Genomic DNA, 24,522 nt, shown 5'->3' with positions numbered 1-24,522 from the left:
GAAGCCTGGTTTAATCTGCTTTCCACCAGACATTGGGAATGGAATTGACCTTTCATCAGGACAATAACATAAGTTTTTCACAATTCCTGACATTTAGTCCTAGTAAAATCCCTATCTTAGGTCAGTTAGGATCACCACTTTATTTGAAGAAAGTGAAATGTCAGACTAACAGTAGACCATGATTAATTTCAGCTTTTATTTATATCATCACATTCCCAGTGGGTCAGAAGTTTACATACACTCAATTAGTATTTGGTGGCATTGCCTTTAAATTGTTTCACTTGGGTCAAATGTTTCTGGTAGCCTTCCACAAGCTTCCTACAATAAGTTGGGTGAATTCTGGCCCATTCCTCCTGACAGAGCTGATGTAACTGAGTCAAGTTTGTAGGCCTCCTTCCTCACACTTTTTCAGTTCTGCCCACAAACTTTCTAAAGGACTGAGGTCAGGGCTTTGTGATGGCCACTCCAATACCTTGACTTTTTTGTCCTTAAGCCATTTTGCCACAACATTGGAAGTATGCTTGGCGTCATTGTACATTTGGAAGACCCATTTGCAACCAAGCTTTAACTTCCTGACTGTCTTGAGATGTTGCTTCAATATATCTACAACATTTTCCCTCATGATGTCATCTATTTTATGAAGTGCACCAGTCTTTCCTGCAGCAAATCACCCCACAACATGATGCTAACACACCCGTGCTTCACGTTTGGGATGGTGTTCTTGCAAACCTCACCCTTTTTCCTCCAAACATAACGATGCTCATTATGGCCGAACAGTTCTATTTTTGTATCATCGGAGCAGAGGACATTTCTCCAAAAAGTATGATCTTTGTTCCCATGTGCAGTTGCAAACCTTAGTCTGGCTTTTTTTTATGGCGGTTTTGGAGCAGTGACTTATTCCTTGCTGAGTGGCCTTTCAGGTTATGTTGATGTAGGACTTGTTTTTCAGTAGATATAGATACCTTTGTACCTGTTTCCTCCAGCATCTACACAAGGTCCTTGCTGTTGCTCAGGGATTGATTTGCACTTTTTGCACCAAAGTACGTTCATCTCTAGGAGACAGAACGTGTCTCCTTCCTGAGCGGTATGACGGCTGCGTGGTCCCATCGTGTTTATACTTGCGTACTTTTGTTTGTACAGATGAAAGTGGTACCTTCAGGCGTTTGGAAATTGCTCCCAATGATGAACCAGACTTGTGGTGGTCTGCACGTTTTTTTCTGAGATCTTGGCTGATTTCTTTTGATTTTCCCATGATGTCAAGCAAAGATGCAATGAGTTTGAAGGTAGGCCTTGAAATACATCCACAGGTACACCTCCAATTGACTCAAATTATGTCAATTAGCCTATCAGAAGCTTCAGTTACAGGTTAAAAAAAATGCTGTATGGAATTGTATATAAAATATATACAGAGGACTGCATTGAACTTACTGTCACTCCCTTCCTTATTATCCCTACTGCATTTGAAATTCAAAAGGGCGATAGAAAGTGTAGCCTATCCATCTAATCAGGAGTGAACTTATGACGCAGCCCCAGGAACCTCTAACGCAATTCCATCTCCGACACATCTATGAGGGTGTCGACAAACACTCATTGATTGAATCGAAGCCAATAACTTTTGGATGGAGTTTTTTCTTCTGTTTGCATACATGTTGTCATATGGTTGGATGCTATTGTGTCATTCACTCAATCAGTCAGTTGCAAAACCAACCCATAGGGGTCCATTACCTTGGGCCCCTAGGGGCTGTGTGTGTGTTATATCAGGTAATATGATGAGGATGACTGAGTTATCGTTGGATGGGGAAGGCCAGTGACGAAGTCCAGAGCTATGTGTGACCAGTGGTGACTGGGTATAGGAAGAGGGCGAAGCAGGCAGGACGTGGGTTTAGTGGAGATCTTATTCCGGGCACAGACCGAGCAGGCTGAGACAAACTTCTGGACATCTCTCTCCATGGTGGACCACCAAAAGCGATGACGCAGGAGGGCCAGGGTCCGGGTCATACCCTGGTGACAGGTGAGGTGAGTAGAATGGGCCCACTGAAGAACTTCAGAGCAAACCGAATCTGTAACAAACACAGCAGTTCTGGGACCATTACAGGGGTCAGGCTGGTCCTGCTGAGCCTGGCAAATGCGGGACTCAATCTCCCAGGAGACAGTGGCAACGATGCAGGTGGATGGCACAATGGCTTCTGGCTCTGAACCAGTGTTTTTGGCAGTGAACTGGCGGGAGAGGGCGTCAGGCTTGGTATTCCTAGAACCGGGCAAAAAGTGAGTATGAAATTGAATCTCCCGAAGAACAATGCCCACCTGGCTTGCTGGGAATTCAGACGCTTTGCGGTCTGGATGTAGGACAGGTTTTTGTGGTCCATCCACACAATGAAGGAGAGAATAGAACCCTCCAGCCAATGACACCATTCCTCAAGAGCTAGCTTCACTGCCAGGAGTTCCCGGTTACCAATGTCAAAATTTCTCTCTGCAGGTGAAGCTTACGGGAAAAGAATGCACATGGGTGGAGCTTCTGATCAGAGGGGGAAAAGTTGGAACAGAACAGCACCTACCCCGGTGTCGGAGTTATCCACCTCCACGATGAACTGGAGTTCTGGGTCTGGCTGAGTGAGGACTGGAGTGGAAGTGAAGCTGCCCTTGAGTTCCAGGAACGCTGCCTCTGCTTCAGAGGCCCAGTGGAACAGAGTGAAGGTGGAGGTGAGAGTGGTGAGAGGTGCTGCCAGATGGCTGTAGTTGAAGATGAATCATCTGTAAAAATGTGCCCTGACCTTAGCGGGATACATGCGTAACCATTCCTGGGCAATAATATAACCCAGGAAAGACACAGAGGAAGCATGGAACTCACCTTTTTCAGCTTTAACAAAAAGCTAATTCTCCAACAGCTGTTGGAGAACTTGGTGAACGTGTTGCTGGTGAGCCTCGGAGTCAATCAAAAAAATCGGAATGTCATCCACATAGACAAAAACGAAGCGTCCAAACACATCCCTCAGTATATTGTTGACGAGGCTCTGGAAAAGAGCAGGGGCGTTAGTGAGACCAAAAGGTACAACCAAATACTCAATGTCCAAGTGGTGTGTTGATTGCCGCTTTCCAAACGTTCCCCTCTCTGATGCAGACCAGATGGTGAACACCGTGGCACCATGGAGGGGGGAAGTCCACGGAAGTCTATGCACGGCCTCAGAGACCTATCCTTTTTCTTTACAAATAAAAACCAGCACCCACCGGAGAGGAAGAAGAGATTCTGGAGATTCTGGAGATTCTGGAATAGACTGGGGCACAGACAAGGCAAGGGCAGAACGAAGACAATTTGAGTGACAGAATTTACCCCAAAGTGGTTACCTTTCCGGTGGTCCAGTCGATCTGTGGATTGTGAAGTTTCAACCAAGGATGGCCCAGGACCAGGGCAGAGCTAGGGCAGTCGATTATGTGGAGACTGATTCTTTCCTGGTGATTCCCAGAGAGACACAGGATGACAGGGACAGTTCTCTCACAGACACTGGCAAGGAGCTGTCAGTTGAGAGCGTTGGCATCGAGTGGTAAATCGAGTGGAACAGTGTCCATGCCCAACTGGACAATGACAGGTCTGTTCAGGAAACTCTCGTCGGCGCCCGAGTCGATGAGGACAGGCAGAGGAAAAGCCTGCTCTGCCACACAAGGGTGCCGTCTAGCAAGGGTCTGTGGGAAGATGGGCCGGGGATTTGGCATCATCAGTCTATCACCCACCACTGAAGGCCAGTTTTATTGCTTCTTTAATCAGATCAACAGTTTTCAGCTGTGCTAACATAATAGCAAAAGGCTTTTAAAATTATAAAATGTCAATCAAAATTATTTGTGGCAGCTCAAGGCATTTCTTTAAGGTTTACATGGTAGCCTAGATGGGAGAAAACTTGGACAGGTTAACAGGTTAACATAATGAACGGTTTGTTAGTCATTGATGTTTTTGGTTCGCTGAGAGGAAACAAATCGGCAGATGACTTGGATTCCGTTGAGCATGTCAACAAATATGCTGGTTTTGTTGTTTTGAGATTCTTGTACAGATTTCCAACAGTGGGATCTTCCAAATGCAAACACAGCCGACGACTCGAGGACAAAGCCTGACTCGAGGACAGAAATAACAGAAGTGCTGAGTCATTGCTACTCGACTGTGTAAAGGAAACGCTCAGTCTCAGTCCTCCTCTCCCTGGTCATTTCAAAAACAGAGTTTAAGTACTGTAGTTGAGGCCGACGACTCCTCCGTTTCCACACAGGAGTCTGAGAACAGAATATGGGCAACAGCACGACTGCATTTATGTCAGTAACAATGTCTTGACCTCAGTACACTGCTTCAAAGTTAGTTTTACCCTGACATTTGATGTCTGATGATATTTAGTTGAGCGGTTGATAATTCATCCGTATCATCAGGGTCAGACCTGCGCATCAAGATAACAATTTCAGATGAAAAACAATATGAGTGATTTCACGCTGGTGTTGGTCCTGCAACAACTTAAGTCCCCAATATATTGCCATTCAGCAATCGGTTAGAAATCACACCATGAGCCTTTGATCCAAAAGGAATTGGACTATTACCTTGCCCACATAAGAGCAGTTTGTTTTATGGTTCGAGTCAATTAACTGTAACGCCTATTGCCTATCATAGTATCATGCAAGTATAATATAAATTGAAATTCCACCATGCCCTATTATTGGATATCATTATGAATGTTCATATTTTCAGAGAACAGTTTCTGAGGCCAGCTAGGTTTTCATATTGCCTCTGAGGATATTTAATTGATCACATAATTGGCTGTTTAATAACTTCAAAGGCAGGTTTTGTGTATATTACATCTCACTCTGTAATGTCTAAATGTATTTGAATCATACTTTGTTAAAGGTTGATGTGATGATGACGACTTATGGACGCTAGCTCAGGCATTTCATTTTAATAAAAATGTTGTCCAATAGGGAATCACTGCAATTTAAATGATTGGCAATAGGTCTCTCTGACAGATTATGAGCATTTTGGTGATAATTCACTGAGGTTAAATACTGTGGCACAACCTGGCCAAGAATCAATATGGCGACCTGAAAATTAAATGTTTAGTCTTTGATTGAATAACTTTCAAATAGTCTGGCTCAGCTCAGCTCTGCTCCGCTCAGACTCCCTTCTATTGCACATCCTGTATTGAGTATCCTCTTTACTAGTTCTGAATGACCTGCCAGTCGGAATGTGCTGAAAACTCACAACATTATTTAAATCTATTCATTTACCCAGCCAACAATTTTGCCTGCCTCGCCTGGACATATGTCATTACCTGGGCCACTTGGCCTTCTGAAATTGCTGATGCTGTAAAGAAAATAGCACATTTCATGACCCATTTCCATATCGCAGCAGGTGGGGCAAAACTGTTGTCAGGGAGCATCGCTATGGAAGTATGGATAACTACTGTGCATTATAGAGGCGACTATCCCACCTGTTCCAGCAGTATCCATCGCTGTATGTAAATGTCACACTTAATATTTTGCCTTACACACTCCATAGGATCTTTCTCCTTATGGAAATGTCATACCACTGCTGTGCAGCGATCGAATGCAGATACTGTTCTCAAAAATGGGATCAGGGACCACAATGCAATTTCAGCAGGGGGGATGTGTTTTATTGTTCTGTGTGAAAGAGCAAAGAGAGCTGGATATCAAAACACGTAAAATTCAAATGACCTTTCTGAGGCAAAGGGGCTTTACTGTGCTTTACAAGAACAGCCTACAGACAGACACCGAAAATATTTCAGTGAAATTCATATACAGTACCAGTCAAAAGTTTAGACACACCTTCTCATTCAAGGGTTTTTATTACAATTGTTCTATTTTCTACATTGTACAATAATAGTGAAGACACCACAATTATGAAATAACACATATGGAATAATGTAGTAACCAAAAAAGTGTTAAACAAATCACAATATATTTTATATTTGAGATTTTTCATTGTAGCCATCTACATTTTGATGACAGCTTTGCACACTCTTGACATTTTCTAAACCAACTTCACCTGGAATGCTTTTCCAACAGTTTGAAGGAGTTCCCGCATATGCTGAGCACTTGTTGGCTGCTTTTCCTTCATTCTGTGGTTCAACTCATCCCAAACCATCTCAATTGAGGTGAGGTCAGGTGATTGTGGATGCCAGGTCATCTGATACTGCACTCCATCACTCTCCTTCTTGGTCAAATAGCCCTTACACAGCCACCCTTTGCCTTGATGGCAGCTTTGCACACAAGGCATTATCTCAACCAGCTTCATGAGGAAGTCACCTGGAATGCATTTCAATTAATTAATTAGGTGTGCGTTGTTAAAAGTTATTTTGTGGAATTTCTATCCTTCTTAATGCGTATGAGCCAATCAGATGTGTTGTTACAAGGAACGGGGTGGTATACAGAAGATAGCACTATTTGGTAAAATACCAAGTCAATATTATGGCAAGAACAGCTCAAATAAGCAAAGAGAAACGATAGTCCATCATTACATGAAGGTCAGTCAATACGGAAAATTTCAATAACTTTGAAAGTGCAGTCACAAAAACCATCAAGCGCTATGAAGAATCTTGCTCTCATGAGGACCGCCAACCGAACGGAAGACACAGAGTTACCTCTTCTGCAGAGGATATGTTCAGTAGAGATAACAGCCTCAGAAATTACATCCCAAATAACTGCTTCAGAGTTCAAGTAACAGATACATCTCAACATCAACTGTTCAGAGACTGCGTGCATCAGGCATTCATGGTCAAATTGCTGCGAAGAAACCACTACTGAAGGACACCAATAATAAGAAGAGACTAGCTTGGGCCAAGAAACATGAGCAATGAGAACATTCAAATCAAATCAAATTTATTTATATAGCCCTTCGTACATCAGCTGATATCTCAAAGTGCTGTACAGAAACCCAGCCTAAAACCCCAAACAAACATTAGACCGGTGGAAATCTGAGTCCAAATTTGAGATTTTTGGTTCTATCCACCATGTCTTTGTGAGATGCAGAGTAGGTGAACGTATGATCTCTGCATGTGTGGTTTACACAATGAAGCATAGAGGATGAGGTGGTTTGCTGGTGACACTGTCAGTGATTTCTTTAGAATTCAAGGCACACTTAACCAGCAAGGCTACCACAGCATTCTGCAGCGATACACCATCCCATCTAGTTTGCACTTAGTGGGACTGTCATTGGTTTTTCAACAGGACAATGAACCAACACTCCTCTAAGCTGTGTAAGGGATATTTGACCAAGAAGGATGGTGATGGAGTTTTTTTTAACCCTTATTTTACCAGGTAAATTGACTGAGAAACACATTGTCATTTACAGCAGCTGGCTGAGGGGTAGTTACAGGGGAGAGGTGGGGGATGAATGAGCCAGTTGGAAGCTGAGGATGATTATGTGACCATGATGGTATGAAGGCCAGAATGGGAATTTTGCCAGGACATCAGAGTTAACACCCCAAATCAAATCAAATTTTTATTTGTCACATACACATGGTTAGCAGATGTTAATGCGAGTGTAGCGAAATGCTTGTGCTTCTAGTTCCGACAATGCAGTAATAACCAACAAGTAATCTAACTAACAATTCCAAAACTACTGTCTTGTACACAGTGTGAGGGGATAAAGAATATGTACATAAGGATATATGAATGAGTGATGGTACAGAGCAGCATAGGCAGATACAGTAGATGGTATCGAGTACAGTATATACATATGAGATGAGTATGTAAACAAAGTGGCATAGTTAAAGTGGCTAGTGATACATGTATTACATAAGGATACAGTCGATGATATAGAGTACAGTATATACGTATGCATATGAGATGAATAATGTAGGGTAAGTAACATTATATAAGGTAGCATTGTTTAAAGTGGCTAGTGATATATTTACATCATTTCCCATCAATTCCCATTATTAAAGGGGCTGGAGTTGAGTCAGTGTCAGTGTGTTGGCAGCAGCCACTCAATGTTAGTTGTGGCTGTTTAACAGTCTGATAGCCTTGAGATAGAAGCTGTTTTTCAGTCTCTCGGTCCCAGCTTTGATGCACCTGTACTGACCTCGCCTTCTGGATGATAGCGGGGTGAACAGGCAGTGGCTCGGGTGGTTGATGTCCTTGATGATCTTTATGGCCTTCCTGTGACATCGGGTGGTGTAGGTGTCCTGGAGGGCAGGTAGTTTGCCCCCGGTGATGCGTTGTGCAGACCTCACTACCCTCTGGAGAGCCTTACGGTTGAGGGCGGAGCAGTTGCCGTACCAGGCGGTGATACAGCCCGCCAGGATGCTCTCGATTGTGCATCTGTAGAAGTTTGTGAGTGCTTTTGGTGACAAGCCGAATTTCTTCAGCCTCCTGAGGTTGAAGAGGCGCTGCTGCGCCTTCTTCACAATGCTGTCTGTGTGAGTGGACCAATTCAGTTTGTCTGTGATGTGTAGGAACTTAAAACTTGCTACCCTCTCCACTACTGTTCCATCGATGTGGATAGGGGGGTGTTCCCTCTGCTGTTTCCTGAAGTCCACAATCATCTCCTTAGTTTTGTTGACGTTGAGTGTGAGGTTATTTTCCTGACACCACACTCCGAGGGCCCTCACCTCCTCCCTGTAGGCCGTCTCGTCGTTGTTGGTAATCAAGCCTACCACTGTTGTGTCGTCCGCAAACTTGATGATTGAGTTGGAGGCGTGCGTGGCCACGTAGTCGTGGGTGAACAGGGAGTACAGGAGAGGGCTCAGAACGCACCCTTGTGGGGCCCCAGTGTTGAGGATCAGCGGGGAGGAGATGTTGTTGCCTACCCTCACCACCTGGGGGCGGCCCGTCAGGAAGTCCAGTACCCAGTTGCACAGGGCGGGGTCGAGACCCAGGGTCTCGAGCTTGATGACGAGCTTGGAGGGTACTATGGTGTTGAATGCCGAGCTGTAGTCAATGAACAGCATTCTCACATAGGTATTCCTCTTGTCCAGATGGGTTAGGGCAGTGTGCAGTGTGGTTGAGATTGCATCGTCTGTGGACCTATTTGGGCGGTAAGCAAATTGGAGTGGGTCTAGGGTGTCAGGTAGGGTGGAGGTGATATGGTCTTTGACTAGTCTCTCAAAGCACTTCATGATGACGGAAGTGAGTGCTACGGGGCGGTAGTCGTTTAGCTCAGTTACCTTAGCTTTCTTGGGAACAGGAACAATGGTGGCCCTCTTGAAGCATGTGGGAACAGCAGACTGGTATAGGGATTGATTGAATATGTCCGTAAACACACCGGCCAGCTGGTCTGCGCATGCTCTGAGGGCGCGGCTGGGGATGCCGTCTGGGCCTGCAGCCTTGCGAGGGTTAACACGTTTAAATGTCTTACTCACCTCGGCTGCAGTGAAGGAGAGACCGCAAGTTTTCGTTGCAGGCCGTGTCAGTGGCACTGTATTGTCCTCAAAGCGGGCAAAAAAGTTATTTAGTCTGCCTGGGAGCAGGACATCCTGGTCCGTGACTGGGCTGGATTTCTTCCTGTAGTCCGTGATTGACTGTAGACCCTGCCACATGCCTCTTGTGTCTGAGCCGTTGAATTGAGATTCTACTTTGTCTCTGTACTGACGCTTAGCTTGTTTGATAGCCTTGCGGAGGGAATAGCTGCACTGTTTGTATTCGGTCATGTTACCAGACACCTTGCCCTGATTAAAAGCAGTGGTTCGCGCTTTCAGTTTCACACGAATGCTGCCATCAATCCACGGTTTCTGGTTAGGGAATGTTTTAATCGTTGCTATGGGAACGACATCTTCAACGCACGCTCTAATGAACTCGCACACCGAATCAGCGTATTCGTCAATGTTGTTGTCTGACGCAATACGAAACATGTCCCAGTCCACGTGATGGAAGCAGTCTTGGAGTGTGGAGTCAGCTTGGTCGGACCAGCGTTGGACAGACCTCAGCGTGGGAGCCTCTTGTTTTAGTTTCTGTTTGTAGGCAGGGATCAACAGAATGGAGTCGTGGTCAGCTTTTCCGAAAGGGGGGCGGGGCAGGGCCTTATATGCGTCGCGGAAGTTAGAGTAACAATGATCCAAGGTCTTTCCACCCCTGGTTGCGCAATCGATATGCTGATAAAATTTGGGGAGTCTTGTTTTCAGATTAGCCTTGTTAAAATCCCCAGCTACAATGAATGCAGCCTCCGGATAAATGGTTTCCAGTTTGCAAAGAGTCAAATAAATTTCATTCAGAGCCAACGATGTGTCTGCTTGGGGGGGGATATATACGGCTGTGATTATAATCGAAGAGAATTCTCTTGGTAGATAATGCGGTCTACATTTTATTGTGAGGAATTCTAAATCAGGTGAACAGAAGGATTTGAGTTCTTGTATGTTTCTTTCATCACACCATGTCACGTTAGTCATAAGGCATACGCCCACGCCCCTCTTTTTACCAGAAAGATGTTTTTTCCTGTCTGCGCGATGCGTGGAGAAACCTGTTGGCTGCACCGCTTCGGATAGCGTCTCTCCAGTAAGCCACGTTTCCGTGAAGCAAAGAACGTTACAGTCTCTGATGTCCCTCTGGAATGCTACCCTTGCTCGGATTTCATCAACCTTGTTGTCAAGAGACTGGACATTGGCAAGAAGAATGCTAGGGAATGGTGCACGGTGTGCCCGTCTCCGGAGTCTGACCAGAAGACCGCCTCGTTTCCCGCTTTTTCGGAGTCGTTTTTTTGGGTCGCTGCATGGGATCCACTCCGTTGTCCTGTTTGTAAGGCAGAGCACAGGATCCGCGTCGCGAAAAGCGTATTCTTGGTCGTACTGATGGTGAGTTGACGCTGATCTTATATTCAGTAGTTCTTCTCGACTGTATGTGATGAAACCTAAGATGACCTGGGGTACTAATGTAAGAAATAACACGTAAAAAAACAAAAAACTGCATAGTTTCCTAGGAACGCGAAGCGAGGCGGCCATCTCTGTCGGCGCCTCGCGCCTCGCTACTCTTACAATAAGTGCCATGGGGTCTTTTAATGACCACAGAGAGTCAGATCACCTGTTTAAGACCCCCTTCCAAAAGACAGCACCCTACACAGGGAAATGGGATTATTATTATTTATTTCTTTAGGTGAGAGAAAATAGTATCTCCTACAGCCCTCCAACACCACTTCCAGCAGCATCTGGTCTCCCATTCAGGGACTAACAAGGACCCACCCTGCTTAGCTTCAGAAGCAAGCCAGCAGTGGGATGCAGGGTGGTATGCTGCTAGCAATGAAGTTCTGATCCCATATGTCATTATTTCATAATTTTGATGTATTCACTATTGTTCTACAATGTATAAAATTGTAAAAATTAAGAAATACCCTTGAATGAGAAGGTGTGTCCAAATGTTTGACTGGTACAGTATATATTTTTCCATACAGCGTTGTGACTGTGTGTCCTCTGTTATGATAAGGAGTGGTGGTGGCGGAGATTAATGGCGTTGGGGTAGAATCAGCACAAACGCTGCAGAACTCAGGAGATGCCTTTGCTGACAAGCCACTGTGTCCTCTCTCCTGAGATCTGTGGGCCATCAGGCCAGCATCCCACCCCCGGACGGTCACCATAACGCCACATCAAACAGATTACCATCCCACATCACTGGATTTATTGGAGTTATTTAGTTGCTTTTGATGTCAAAAGGACATCCAGGCCATTCCTACTGGTTTATCAGCATGTTGTCCTTTTACCCCAACAAACAGAATTATGATGGTTTCTACAACCATACCCATCAAATATAATGCAATGAGTTTCTTAATACGTTGAATTGAACATGTTCTAATATCTACAGATTATAAACCTACCCTTCAGTCTCCGGAGACTGACAAGTCACAGTCTCCCGCCCCTTCGCTTCCATTAACAAGATTCAATCCATTAGACATAAAACACACACACATATAAACCAGCGTCTTTAATAGCTGTGACAGCGGCTGTGGTGGGAATCTATATAAAGCTAATTGGCATTTGGGTTATATAAGGGGGATCTGAATTGCATCTGGCACAGGCATGGATTGGGTGTTAGGTCTGATTAAATAGCCCAGCCTCCTGTTAGACACAGTTGGGTTGGCACTACTTGTCTCTGTGTACTGGGGCTCCTCCTGGCTGGCTCGCCCTGCTCCCATCTGGCACCACCAGCACTGCCAGTAAGCCTTTCCTCTTCTTTTGCCCGCTCTGCTCCAAGCTATCTGTCTGTGTCCTTCTACAGGACTTTTATAAAGTGGATGAAAGTGATTCATAATTCCCTGGTGTGGTTGTGGATACAGGTACTAAGAAGGATCAGACACAATCTGAGTGGAGGTTTTCTAATAAGTGGATTTGTGGTGCTGTCTACTTTTGTCAATCAGCATTCCGTACATTTTGTCATTGTATTTTATTTGGTATTTCTACTTTTTAATATTTTCTTGGTTTCAGGAATCCAGCCTCCACAGTTGTTGTATGGCCCGGCAGATTAATCACTCATCATACCATGCTATGTACTGAGGAGGTTCCTATCAGGGATAGGAGATAAATAAAAATGACCTTGTCTTGAATCCATCAATAGCCTCTAGGCCTAGTGTGTGGAGACACATATTGTAGGCACATTACAGTCAAACAATGATATCCAGTTCTCAAATGAAATCAAATTGTATTGGTCACATACACATTTTTAGCATTTGTTATTGCGGTTGTAGCGAAATGGTTGTGTTCCTAAATTCAACAGTGCAGTATTATCTAACAATTCACGACAATACACACTGTCACGCCCTGACCTTAGAGAGCCGTTTAATTCCTCTATTTGGTGAGGTCAAGGTGTGATGTGGGGTGGGCATTCTATGTTTAGTATGTCTTTGTGAGTTTGGCCGAGTGTGTTTCCCAATCAGAGGCAGGTGTCTATCGTTGTCTCTGATTGGGAATCATACTTAGGTAGCCTTTTTTCCCACCTATGTTGTGGGAGCTTGTTTTTGTACAGCTCTTGTAGCTTATGGAACGGTACGTTCGTTTTGGTTTCACTTTGTTATTTTGTTGCTGGTTCTCATTGAAATAAATATGATGACCACAAATTACGCTGCGCCTTGGTCTCCTTCAAACAACGCACGTTACACACACAAATCTAAAAGTAAAAGAATGGAATTAAGAAATATATAAATTAGCAATGTCAGAGTGGCATTGACTAAATTACAGTAGAATAGAATACAGTAGATACAGTTGAAGTCAGAAGTTTACATACACTAAGGTTGGTGTCCTTTTTATACCACTCCACAAATTTATTGTAAACAAACTATAGTTTTGGCAAGTCAGTTAGGACATCTACTTTGTGCATGACACAAGTAATTTTTCCAACTATTGTTTACGGACAGATTATTTCACTTATAATTCACTGTATCACAATTCCAGTGGGTCAGAAGTTTACATACACTAAGTTGACTGTGCCTTTAAACAGCTTGGAAAATTCCAGAAAAATATGTCATGGCTTTAGAAGCTTCTGATAGGCTAATTGACATCATTTGAGTCAATTGGAGGTGTACCTGTGGATGTATTTCAAGGCATACCTTCAAACGCAATGCCTCTTTGCTTGACATCATGGGAAAATCAAAAGAAATCAGCCAAGACCTCAGAAAAAAATGGTGGACCTCCAAAAGTCTGGTTCATCCTTGGGAGCAATTTCCAAACGCCTGAAGATACCACGTTCATCTGGAAAAAACAATGGTAGGCAAGTATAAACACCGTGGGACCACGTAGCCGTCATACCACTCAGGAAGGAGACACTTTCTGTCTCCTGGAGATGAACGTACTTTGGTGTGAAAAGTGCAAATCAATCCCAGAACAACAACAGGACCTTGTGAAGATGCTGGAGGAAACAGGTACAAAATGATCTATATCCACAGTAAAACAAGTCTTATATTGACGTAACCTGAAAGGCCGTTTAGCAAGGAAGAAGCCACTGCTCCAAAACCGCCATTAAAAAGGCCAGACTACGGTTTGCAACTGCACATGGGGACAAATATCATACTTTTTGGATAAATATCCTCTGGTCTGATGAAACAAAAATGGAACTGTTTGGCCATAATGACCATCGTTATGTTTGGAGGAAAAAGGGGGAGGCTTGCAAGCCGAAGAACACCATTTCAAATGTGAAGTGCAGGGTGGCAGCATCATGTTGTGGGGGTGCTTTGCTGCAGAAGGGACTGGTGCACTTCACCAAATGGATGACATGAGAAAGGAACATTTTGTGGATATACTGAAGCAACATCTCAAGACAAGAGTCAGGAAGTTAAAGCTTGGTCGCAAATGGGTCCTCCAAATGGTCAATTACCCTAAGCACACTTCCAAATGTGTGGCAAAATGGCTTAAGGACAACAAAGACAAGGTATTGGAGTGGCCATCACAAAGCTCAGGACCTCAATCCTATGGGAAATTTGTGGGCAGAACTGAAAAAGCATGTGCGAGCAAGGAGGCCTAAAAACCTGACTCAGTTTCACCACCTCTGTCAGGAGGAACGGGCCAAAATTCACCCAACTTATTGTGGGAAGCTTGTGGAAGGCTACCCGAAACGTTTGACCCAAGTTAAACATTTTAAAGGCAATGCTACCAAATACTAATTGAGTGTATGTAAACTGCTGACTCACAGGGAATGTGATGAAAGAAATAAAAGCTGAAATAAATCATTCTCTCTACTGTTTTTCTGACATTTCACATTCTTAAAATAAAGTGGTGATCCTAACTGACCACCATTTCCTTGTTTATAATGTATTTACAGATAACCGGGGATCACTCCAACACTCAGACATAATTTACAAACAAAGCATGTGTGTGTAGTTGAGTCCGACAGATAAGAGGCAGTAGGGATGACTAGGGATGTTCTCTTGATAAGTGCATGAATTTGACAATAGTTCTGTCCTCCTAAGCTTTCAAAAATGTAACGAGTACTTTTGGGTGTCAGGGAAAATGTATGGAATAAAAAGTACATCATAAGGATCAGAACTTTTTTTTTTCTCCAATTTTCATTTAAAATGACACCCAAATCTAACTGCCTGTAGCTCAGGACCTGAAGCAAGCATATTCTTGATACCAAAAGGAAAGGAAATACTTTGAAGTTAGTGTAAATGTGAAATTAATGTAGGAAAATAACACATTAGATCTGGTAAAAGATAATACAAAGAACAAAATATGCATTTTTTTGTTATTTTTTGTTCCATCATCTTTGAAATGCAAGAGTTTAGGTACCATTTAGATTGTGGCCACTAGGTGGCAGCAGTGTATGTGCAAAATTTTAGACGGATCCAATGAACCATTGCATTACTATTCAAAATGTTGTTTCAAGTCTGCCCAAATGTGCCTAATTGGTTTATTGATACATTTTCAAGTACATAACTGTGCCCTCCCCTCAAACAATAGAATGGTATTCTTTCACTGTAATAGCTACTGTAAATTGGACAGTGCAGTTAGATTAACAAGAATTTAACAGATTTGCTGCATGTTCCAATTGTAGGCTGTGGCTTGTTTTTGGGCTAAACTACAACTAGGCTATTGATCCTCTTGGGTAAAATTATAGGCATTCTCATGGTGTAATAGGCTATTCTGAACAGACAGCAGTAACTCTATAGCTTTTTATCAGGGGTGCTGCAGCTATGATTCTAGGAAATACATGATGAAGTGCAAAACTGGAGAGATGTCTATCAGAGTAGAACGAGGGAGTGATATCCTAGAAAGCGAATCTCATTCTAGTTCTTTGAGATTCAGGAGAATTAACAAAGAGGCAACTCATTAACTTTTTGATAGCTTTTATTATAATTTTTACATTGCAAAATGAGAATATTATTTTTCATGCCAGGAGATGTACCGGATCCGGCCAAATAACGAAACAGTCCAAAACGGAGAGGTACCGGATCCTGTTCCGGCAGGACAAGCTCCGGTAATATGCACTACTTAGGGCCCCCAACCAAATCTTACTTAGGGCCCCCAAAAAGCTAGAGCCAGCCCTGAATGTAATGTATTAATAAACAGTAAATGTACTGAATTGTAATCTGAATAGTAAATAAGAACGTATGTTGGAATTGTAAGAGCTATAGATAATACTGGACACAAAACATTCCCTTCTGTTTACAATTAGTCATCAGTACAAAACTATAAAACCAGGACAATGAATCCTATTATTTTATGCTGTTTATGTAATGATGTAGGGGAGAGTGTGGTAAGAAAATATATCATGTAACTAAATATTTAGAAGGAGGTCGTAATTTAGGAGGAGGTCTGTGAAGGAAGAAACTACATAGGAAAAGTGTTAAGAAAGTTAGGTCCAAAAAACTGATTTTCACAATGTCAAATTAATTTATTGTGTTAGAGGTTTCATTATTCTTGTATCTAAACCAAAGTAGATATTTTAAAAACTGTTTTGTACATCAGTTGGGGTCTATAAGCTACAAGATGATGTCCTTCACCTAGCACGAAAATGCATCCTTGCAGCTTTGTGGGCTAATATAGTCAAAATGGTTGCTTTGGGGTAAATTGTGCCATTTGGACAGGGGCAAATTGAGCCAATGGCTCAACATACCCATACAAATTCTGATTACATTTTGTCTGTTTTATGCATAATGTGCATAGTCTTTTTGCAGTTTGTCATGCATATAGTGATGCAATATAGTGCATTTGTATTGTTACAGGGCAGCCATCATCATGCCCTGTGTATACAAACGTAAAACAAGCAGGGGTCTAGCCCCCCTTGAGGTTCTTGAAAGAGCAGCCAAGGAAGTGAGTAGAGCAGGGAAGTCCATTTGAGTAGCAGTAAGGGATGAAAAGAATAGACTGAATGACACTAAAGAAGTACAGTACATTTGACAAAAAATAAAATGAACATGTACCTGTGAGAAAGAGAGGCTATGATAGAGCAGCAGAGGCACACAAGGTCTTCTATGATGACATGAAGTCGGAGCTTGCTAAACATATCTCGAATCTCGCAGACCAATTTAATGGGCTTAGTATGAAAATGCAGCGTCAAATGCAGAAATGAATTGTCGGATCAACTTACCCTATCCCATGCTCAGTTGTGCCAAGACACCACTTTTTTATGTTTTCAAAACTATTGTGTTAACATTAATTCTGATTATTTCCAGGGATACACAACATCCTAAAAAAATATGTATATATCTTTGTTAGAAATAATACCTATATGTTCCGGTATCCCTGATGCTGAATGTAAAAAATGGTTCAACATACCCCACTCTCTCCTATTAATTTAACATGAGAGTGGAAAGTAAGGTGTGGAGAGAGCATCATCTTCCTACTCTGAACTACTGTAAAGAGTCAAGTGAAACAACCCAATAAACTTTTAATGAGTTTTAATAACAAATCTAATTCAGTCTTTCTAGAGATGGTTGGTGAACCACATGTAAACACATAAAAAGAGCCAATTACCGAATTTGCAGTGGCAATACGTTGCTCTGAACTTTTCAACCAAGACTATATCATTACTGAACAGATATTTGTAGACTGTTAATCAGTATGCATACAAACTGTTTAATGGGCTCTATAAATTTTTGGCAACTCTGAAATGACTAATCATCATCAGAAGGCTTGTTATAAAGAAGCTCGTAAATGACTTAGTGAATGATGCAAGTAAGACCTGTAAGTAAGACCTGTAAGACCTATAGCATGGTGTCAGCATTAACAATACATGAGTCATGCAGCCTCACTGGAGGATCATACTGGTTATTTGAATTGTATTGAATATTTATACACTTTTTGGTATGTGTAATACTTTCTTTGGAATAAATATGTTTCCTCGATGAAAGTGATAAGAATAGCAATAAAACATTGAATGATCGAAACGTATATTTGAAGTAATGTGTTCTTTGTAAGTTGTTTGGTGTCATGAGAGGCATTTTGGGGAAACGCAGTGTCTGCATTTACTGCCAAAGTGGAGTCCACTGTGTGCTGCTCTGCTGCTGACCGCATGTACATCACTCAAAACCTTAGAAGTGCTTTCTCTCTGTGTCAAAATGGGGGAATTGGCTCCCCCCAAACCGGCCCAGCATGAAGATAATCAGAGGCTGAGGTGCGTGCCAATCAAGTCCGCTTTCACTCAAAGGGGAAAAAAATCGATGTGTGCTAACCTGTCTAAGCAGAGATGCTGACAGACAGACATAATCTCTTCTGGAGTCAGAGCTCTGCGCAGGGGATGAGGGATGAGGGGAAGAGGGGTGGAGAGGCAGAGGGTGCAGGGTGTGAATGTATGTTAAAAGCCGTTGTTCTCTCAATGTTCTCTCTCCTTTCCCCTCTCACCATCTTTCTCTCTCTTGCTCTTATTGCCTTTGCCACCAGCTCAGTATTTGTACAAATCTGCTTTCAACTCATCTTAACGCACACATGGTTGTGAGTGACCAAGGTATGGCTGGTGCATGATATGGCCCTCTCTGGTGAACCAGAAGGGCTGAGACAGAAGAGGACGGGAGGGGAACCTGTCACACTGCTTCCCTCTACTTGAGAGCCAGTGATGCAGTGATTGCACACAGACTGCATTGAGACTGCACAAGGCGGAAGGGTCCATATCAGGGTATATCTGTACGTTTTGATTTTCTAGAGAATACAGACCATTTCTAATGCATATTTGGAGTTTTGTGGATATGCACCACATCCTGACATATTCTGAATCCAGATGTGTCGTTTAGATATGATATTGTGATTACTCCGAATAACACACGTGGACATTTCCTATGGCTGGATATGGACTCATTCGATATCCTGAGATATGTGGCATCCTATTTTTTCTCTTCATGTTGACAAAAACTGACTGTATACATAACGTCTGTTTTCTCAGAAAATTTGTAGTGGCATTACGACCCAACCAAATGTACATAGAAATGTGAGTTATAGATTTATAACTCTACTTGAAGCAAGTCTAAGAAGCGGTAGATCTGTTCTATGTGAACCAATATGTTACATGGACTCAGTGAAATAATTAAGTTGGCATGATCTTTTTAATGATTAACCTATCCTCTGTCCCCCATACATACAACATCTGTACGGTCCCCGTGTCAAGTTTTACATTTCAAGCACAGATTAAACTACAAAGACCAGGAAGCCTTTCGAAAGCCTCATAAAAGTGCAGTGATGATTAGATTGGTAACAAGACTTTAACAAGACTCCTGAATATCCAATCAAATGGCTACCAAGACTATTTGCATACACCCCCCCCCTCCCTTTTACACTGCTGCTACTACTCTCTGTTGTTATCTATGCACAGTCACTTTAATAACTCTACCTACATGTTCATATTACCTCAATTACCTCGACTAACCGGTGCCCCCACACATTGACACGTACCGGTAACCCCTGTATATAGCCTCGCTATTGTATTTTACTGCTGTTTTTTAATTATTTGTTACTTTTATTTAATTACATTTTTGGGGTATTTTTCTTAAAACTGCATTGTTGGTTAATAGGGATAGGCGTGACAGTTGTAAATCATGCAGCGCCGTGTGTCACGATTGCAGATTTTAGAGAAACAACAAATTCCGGTATATATAAGTGTCTTATATTGGCTGCAAGCTTAAATTCTTGTTAATTTAACTGCATTGTCCAATTTACAGTAGCTATTACTGAAAAAATGCCATGATATTGTGTTAGGAGAGCTCCTAACAACAAAACACTTTTTTCACTACGATAGGTTTGATAAATTCAACTCTGAAGGTGAAATGTGTACTTACATTCCTAGACCGTCATTGAAAATAAGAATTTGTTCTTAACTGACTTGCCTAGTTAAATAAAAGAAAAAATTACAAATACCCTAATCTAACTGCCTGTAGCTCAGGCCCAGAAGCAAGGATATGCATATTCTTGGTATCATTTGAAAGGAAACGGTCTGAATTTTGTGGAAATGTGAATTGAATGTAGGAGAATATAACAAAAGATCTGGTATAAGAAAATACAAGGAAATAAACAAACGTTTTCTGTTTTCTATTTTTGCTGTATCATCTTTCAAATGAACAAGAACAGCCAAACATACTGATAGGATGCTGGGGATGATTTGAATAAAGAACATAAGATGGCAACAATATCTGAGCAAAGTTTTAGACAGATAACTTCCAAAATGAGCGAGCTAAATGACATTGAGCATGAAGTCACCCAGGTGACCCACACAAATGTACCCAAGTGGCCGAATTGGTACAGTGATACATTTTGAAGGAAATAGCTATATACAAAATACATAAATGCTATTCTAACACACCCCAATAAAATATAAAATATTTAAAAAATAATAATAATTAAACAAACAAATAACAAGGGTAACTATTTACACATTTTCCATTTACAATATTGTGAAGACCCTCAGTCCTCTACACAATATTGTGCTGCTGGTGCCATGGCCCATAGCAGTCTCTTTCTGCTGTGAAGCAGAGGCTTACTGAATAGGTGCTGCAGGTGATGGGGCATTTCCTGTGACAAAGGGCACAACAACGTCTCCCTACTGTGCCCTTGTTGCCCCGAGGCACATTCATGCCTGTAGAGATGAATCTGGGCAGGTGAGCACCACTGGTTGGAGCAGAAGGGACAGAGGTAGAGGGGACAGACGGTGCTGCAGTGGACTTGCTGTAGCTAGCAAGCTCCTGGATGAGCAGGTCCCTGAAGGCTAGCTATCGGATGAGGGGCTGTCCACAGCTCTTGGACATTTCCTTCTGGAAGATGAAGGCATTCACCACAGCAGTGTCAATGAAATGATGTCTTGAAAAATGTGAAAAATGTCTTGTACCATTTCATGGTCTTGTGAACAACATTGTGGTATCCTATCAGTGCATCTGAGAGGTCCACACCTCCCATGCCCTTGTTGTAGTCCATCACAGCAGCTGGAATGTGGGCATTTTTTGTGGTCCATGCCCCGCTACCATCCTTCACGCGCCTGACGACGTGATCGCCACTGAAGAACTAGGTGGATAGTTGTGCACATGACAACCTCTCTGGTATCCATCCACTTTACAAAGAGCAGGCTATCTTCACGAATCCATCGCATGGTACCCCGCTCAGCCCGCTTAGGCATGTTGTTCACCTTTGTTTTTGGAAAGCCCACTCTGTTATTCCGAATGGTGCCACAAGCCCACACATCCAGCTTCCTCAGGTCTGTTAACAGGGTAGGGCTTGTGTAGAAGTTGTCCACAAACAATTTATAGCCCTTCCTCAGAATCAGCTAAAACAAACAGTTTGATACGCCATTTGGTTGGTTTGTTACGCATGTATTGTTTGGGGCTGATTCTGGCCTTTGAGGCTACCATCCTCATCAATGGACAGGTTCTGGGCAGGCTGAAAATAGGTCTTCCAGGCCTCAACGATGTTGGGGTAGAGAGGTTTGATTTTGCAGAGCCTATCAAACATTGGTGTACCTCTCTTCTTGTCATTCTCCCCATCAACTTCTGGGTCACTGATGTGAAGCGCCCATGAGACAAAACATGACAGTCATGGGGAAAGGCAGTTGATAGAGAGCTGATGTTTTCCAGTAGTCCCTTAGAGTTTTCAACTTCACCAGACCCATGTAAATGACCATTGAAAGGTAGCATAAAAGGTCTGACATGGAAATGGTCTTCCATGCCTCTTTCTTTCCTGCCTGCTTCTTAGCCCCGTACTTATTGGTGTTCGACACCAGGGAATCAACAACTGACGGGTTGAAAAACAGTTGAAAAAGTTGAAGGGGGCTGTACTTTGCAGTCATGTCTAGTGGAGGTCCTGGCTGCCTTTTGGGTCTAAAAACTGGTGGATTTAGTTCCACATCATCTTCTAACACTGAGTGCCAACGACCCTCTGGCCCTCTGTCTGCAGGTTTCTCTCTTCCCCACCTCCACTTCTTTGTCACCGACTTCACACCTTGTAGCGGTATTTATTAGAGAGGGGTAAAGAATGATTTTGTTCGGGCACTACCAGACCCACACACATCAGCCGAAGAGACTGCCTGGCTGGATGAACCAGCTTCAGAGGGAGATGAACACCTAGACATTGGCGGCTCATAATCAGAATCACTGCCACTGTGAAAGATTTGACTGTAAAAAATCAGTAGTAATACTTTCACATATCAAATCAAATCAAATGTATTTATATATAGCCCTTCGTACATCAGCTGATATCTCAAAGTGCTGTACAGAAACCCAGCCTAAAACCCCAAACAGCAAGCAATGCAGGTGTAGAAGCACAGTGGCTAGGAAAAACTCCCTAGAAAGGCCAAAACCTAGGAAGAAACCTAGAGAGGAACCAGGCTATGTGGGGTGGCCAGTCCTCTTCTGGCTGTGCCGGGTGGAGATTATAACAGAACATGGCCAAGATGTTCAAATGTTCATAAATGACCAGCATGGTCAAATAATAATAAGGCAGAACAGTTGAAACTGGAGCAGCAGCACGGTCAGGTGGACTGGGGACAGCAAGGAGTCATCATGTCAGGTATTCCTGGGGCATGGTCCTAGGGCTCAGGTCCTCCGAGAGAGAGAAAGAAAGAGAGAATTAGAGAGAGCATATGTGGGATGGCCAGTCCTCTTCTGGCTGTGCCGGGTGGAGATTATAACAGAACATGGCCACGATGTTCAAATGTTCATAAATGACCAGCATGGTCGAATAATAATAAGGCAGAACAGTTGAAACTGGAGCAGCAGCACGGCCAGGTGAACTGAGGACAGCAAGGAGTCATCATGTCAGGTAGTCCTGGGGCATGGTCCTAGGGCTCAGGTCCTCCGAGAGAGAGAAAGAAAGAGAGAAGGAGAGAATTAGAGAACGCACACTTAGATTCACACAGGACACCGAATAGGACAGTAGAAGTACTCCAGATATAACAAACTGACCCTAGCCCCCCAACACATAAACTACTGCAGCATAAATACTGGAGGCTGAGACAGGAGGGGTCAGGAGACACTGTGGCCCCATCCGAGGACACCCCCGGACAGGGCCAAACAGGAAGGATATAACCCCACCCACTTTGCCAAAGCACAGCCCCCACACCACTAGAGGGATATCTTCAATCACCAACTTACCATCATATGAGCCCTGTATCAACATGTAAATTAAACAGATATATATAGATTACAGGGAACATAATCACTATGGTGAAGTGCTGTTCCATTTCATGTTTATGTAAAATAAATGTAAAACATATAACACACACACACAATATAGCTGTCACATTCGTCGTATAGAGGAGACCAAAGCTTGATTAGAATACATTCTTCTTTAATGAAAACGAAGAACACTTAAACAAACTATCCAAAACTAACGTGACGCTATATATAACGAGTGCAGACACAGGCAACTAACCATAGACAATAACCCACAGATAAACCAAGGAATATGGCTACCTAAATATGGTTCCCAATCAGAGACAACGATAAACAGCTGCCTCTGATTGAGAACCAATCTAGGCAACCATAGACATATAAACCCCTAGACCAGGTAAAAACCCTACACATACAAAATCCCCTCGACAATACAAAAACTAAACCCACCACCCTTGTCACACCCTGACCTAACCAAATAATAAAGAAAACAAAGATAACTAAGGTTAGGGCGTGACAATAGCCAATGTGTACTTTACACATTTCATTACTGATATTTTTATATATTGCAAATAAAATAAGACAATCAACAAAAAAAAAATGCAAATTAATAATATTTGATATTATTAATTTCAAACAACAACATTAGCATTAGAACTTACAAGTCCAGAATGGCATCCTCGCCGTGCAGAAACATGTCTTCCACCTGGGAGCCAAAACTAGCTTCGCTGAAAGATTAATCTTCCTGAAGCAACTCGGTCTCGCTTTCTCTATCAATTTCCTCTATAAGTTGTGTTAAATTGTCACTCCCTGACCATAGAGGCTTTTATTCTCTATTTTGGTTAGGCCAGGGTGTGACTAGGGTGGGCATTCTAGTTTCTTTATTTCTATGTTTCTGTTTCTATGTTTTGGTTCTCAATGGTTCTCAATCAGGGACAGCTGTAATATCGTTGTCTCTGATTGGGAATCATACTTATCAACCTGTTTTGCCACCTTAGTTGTATGTAGTTGTCTTTGTTAGTGGCCTGTATAGTAAGTTTCACGTTCGTTTTTCTTGATTCTTGTTTTTGTTGGCGACATTCATAATAAAAATAAATGTTCGCTCACAACGCTGCACCTTGGTTCAGTCATTTCCCTGACGACGTTCGTGATAGAACTATCCACCACAAACGGACCAAGCGGCGTGGCCGGGAGGAGCAGCATTTTCTGGAGGACTGGACATGGGAGGACATCCTGAATGGGAAAGGATCCTGGACGTGGGAGGAGATCCTGGTGGGAAAGGATTGCCTGCTGTGGGAGCAGGTGGAAGCAGCGAGGAAGGCAGAGGCCGCGAGTTAAAGGGCCCAGGGAGGACACTCCCAAAAACATTTTTGGGGGGCACACGAGGAGATTGGCTGAGTCAGGTTGGAGATCTGAGCCAACTCCTCGTGCTTACCATAGGGAGCACGAGGTACTCCCTATGGTACTGGTCAGGCACCTTGTTATGCGGCGGAGCGCACGGTGTCTCCTGTGCGCGTTCACAGCCTGTTGCGCTATATTCCAGCTCC

The sequence above is a fragment of the Oncorhynchus clarkii genome, chromosome 5 (assembly GCF_045791955.1).
Source record: "Oncorhynchus clarkii lewisi isolate Uvic-CL-2024 chromosome 5, UVic_Ocla_1.0, whole genome shotgun sequence".
Taxonomy (NCBI): Eukaryota; Metazoa; Chordata; class Actinopteri; order Salmoniformes; family Salmonidae; genus Oncorhynchus; species Oncorhynchus clarkii.
The sequence above is the reverse complement of the archived record's forward strand: the minus strand, read 5'-3'. Positions refer to the sequence as shown.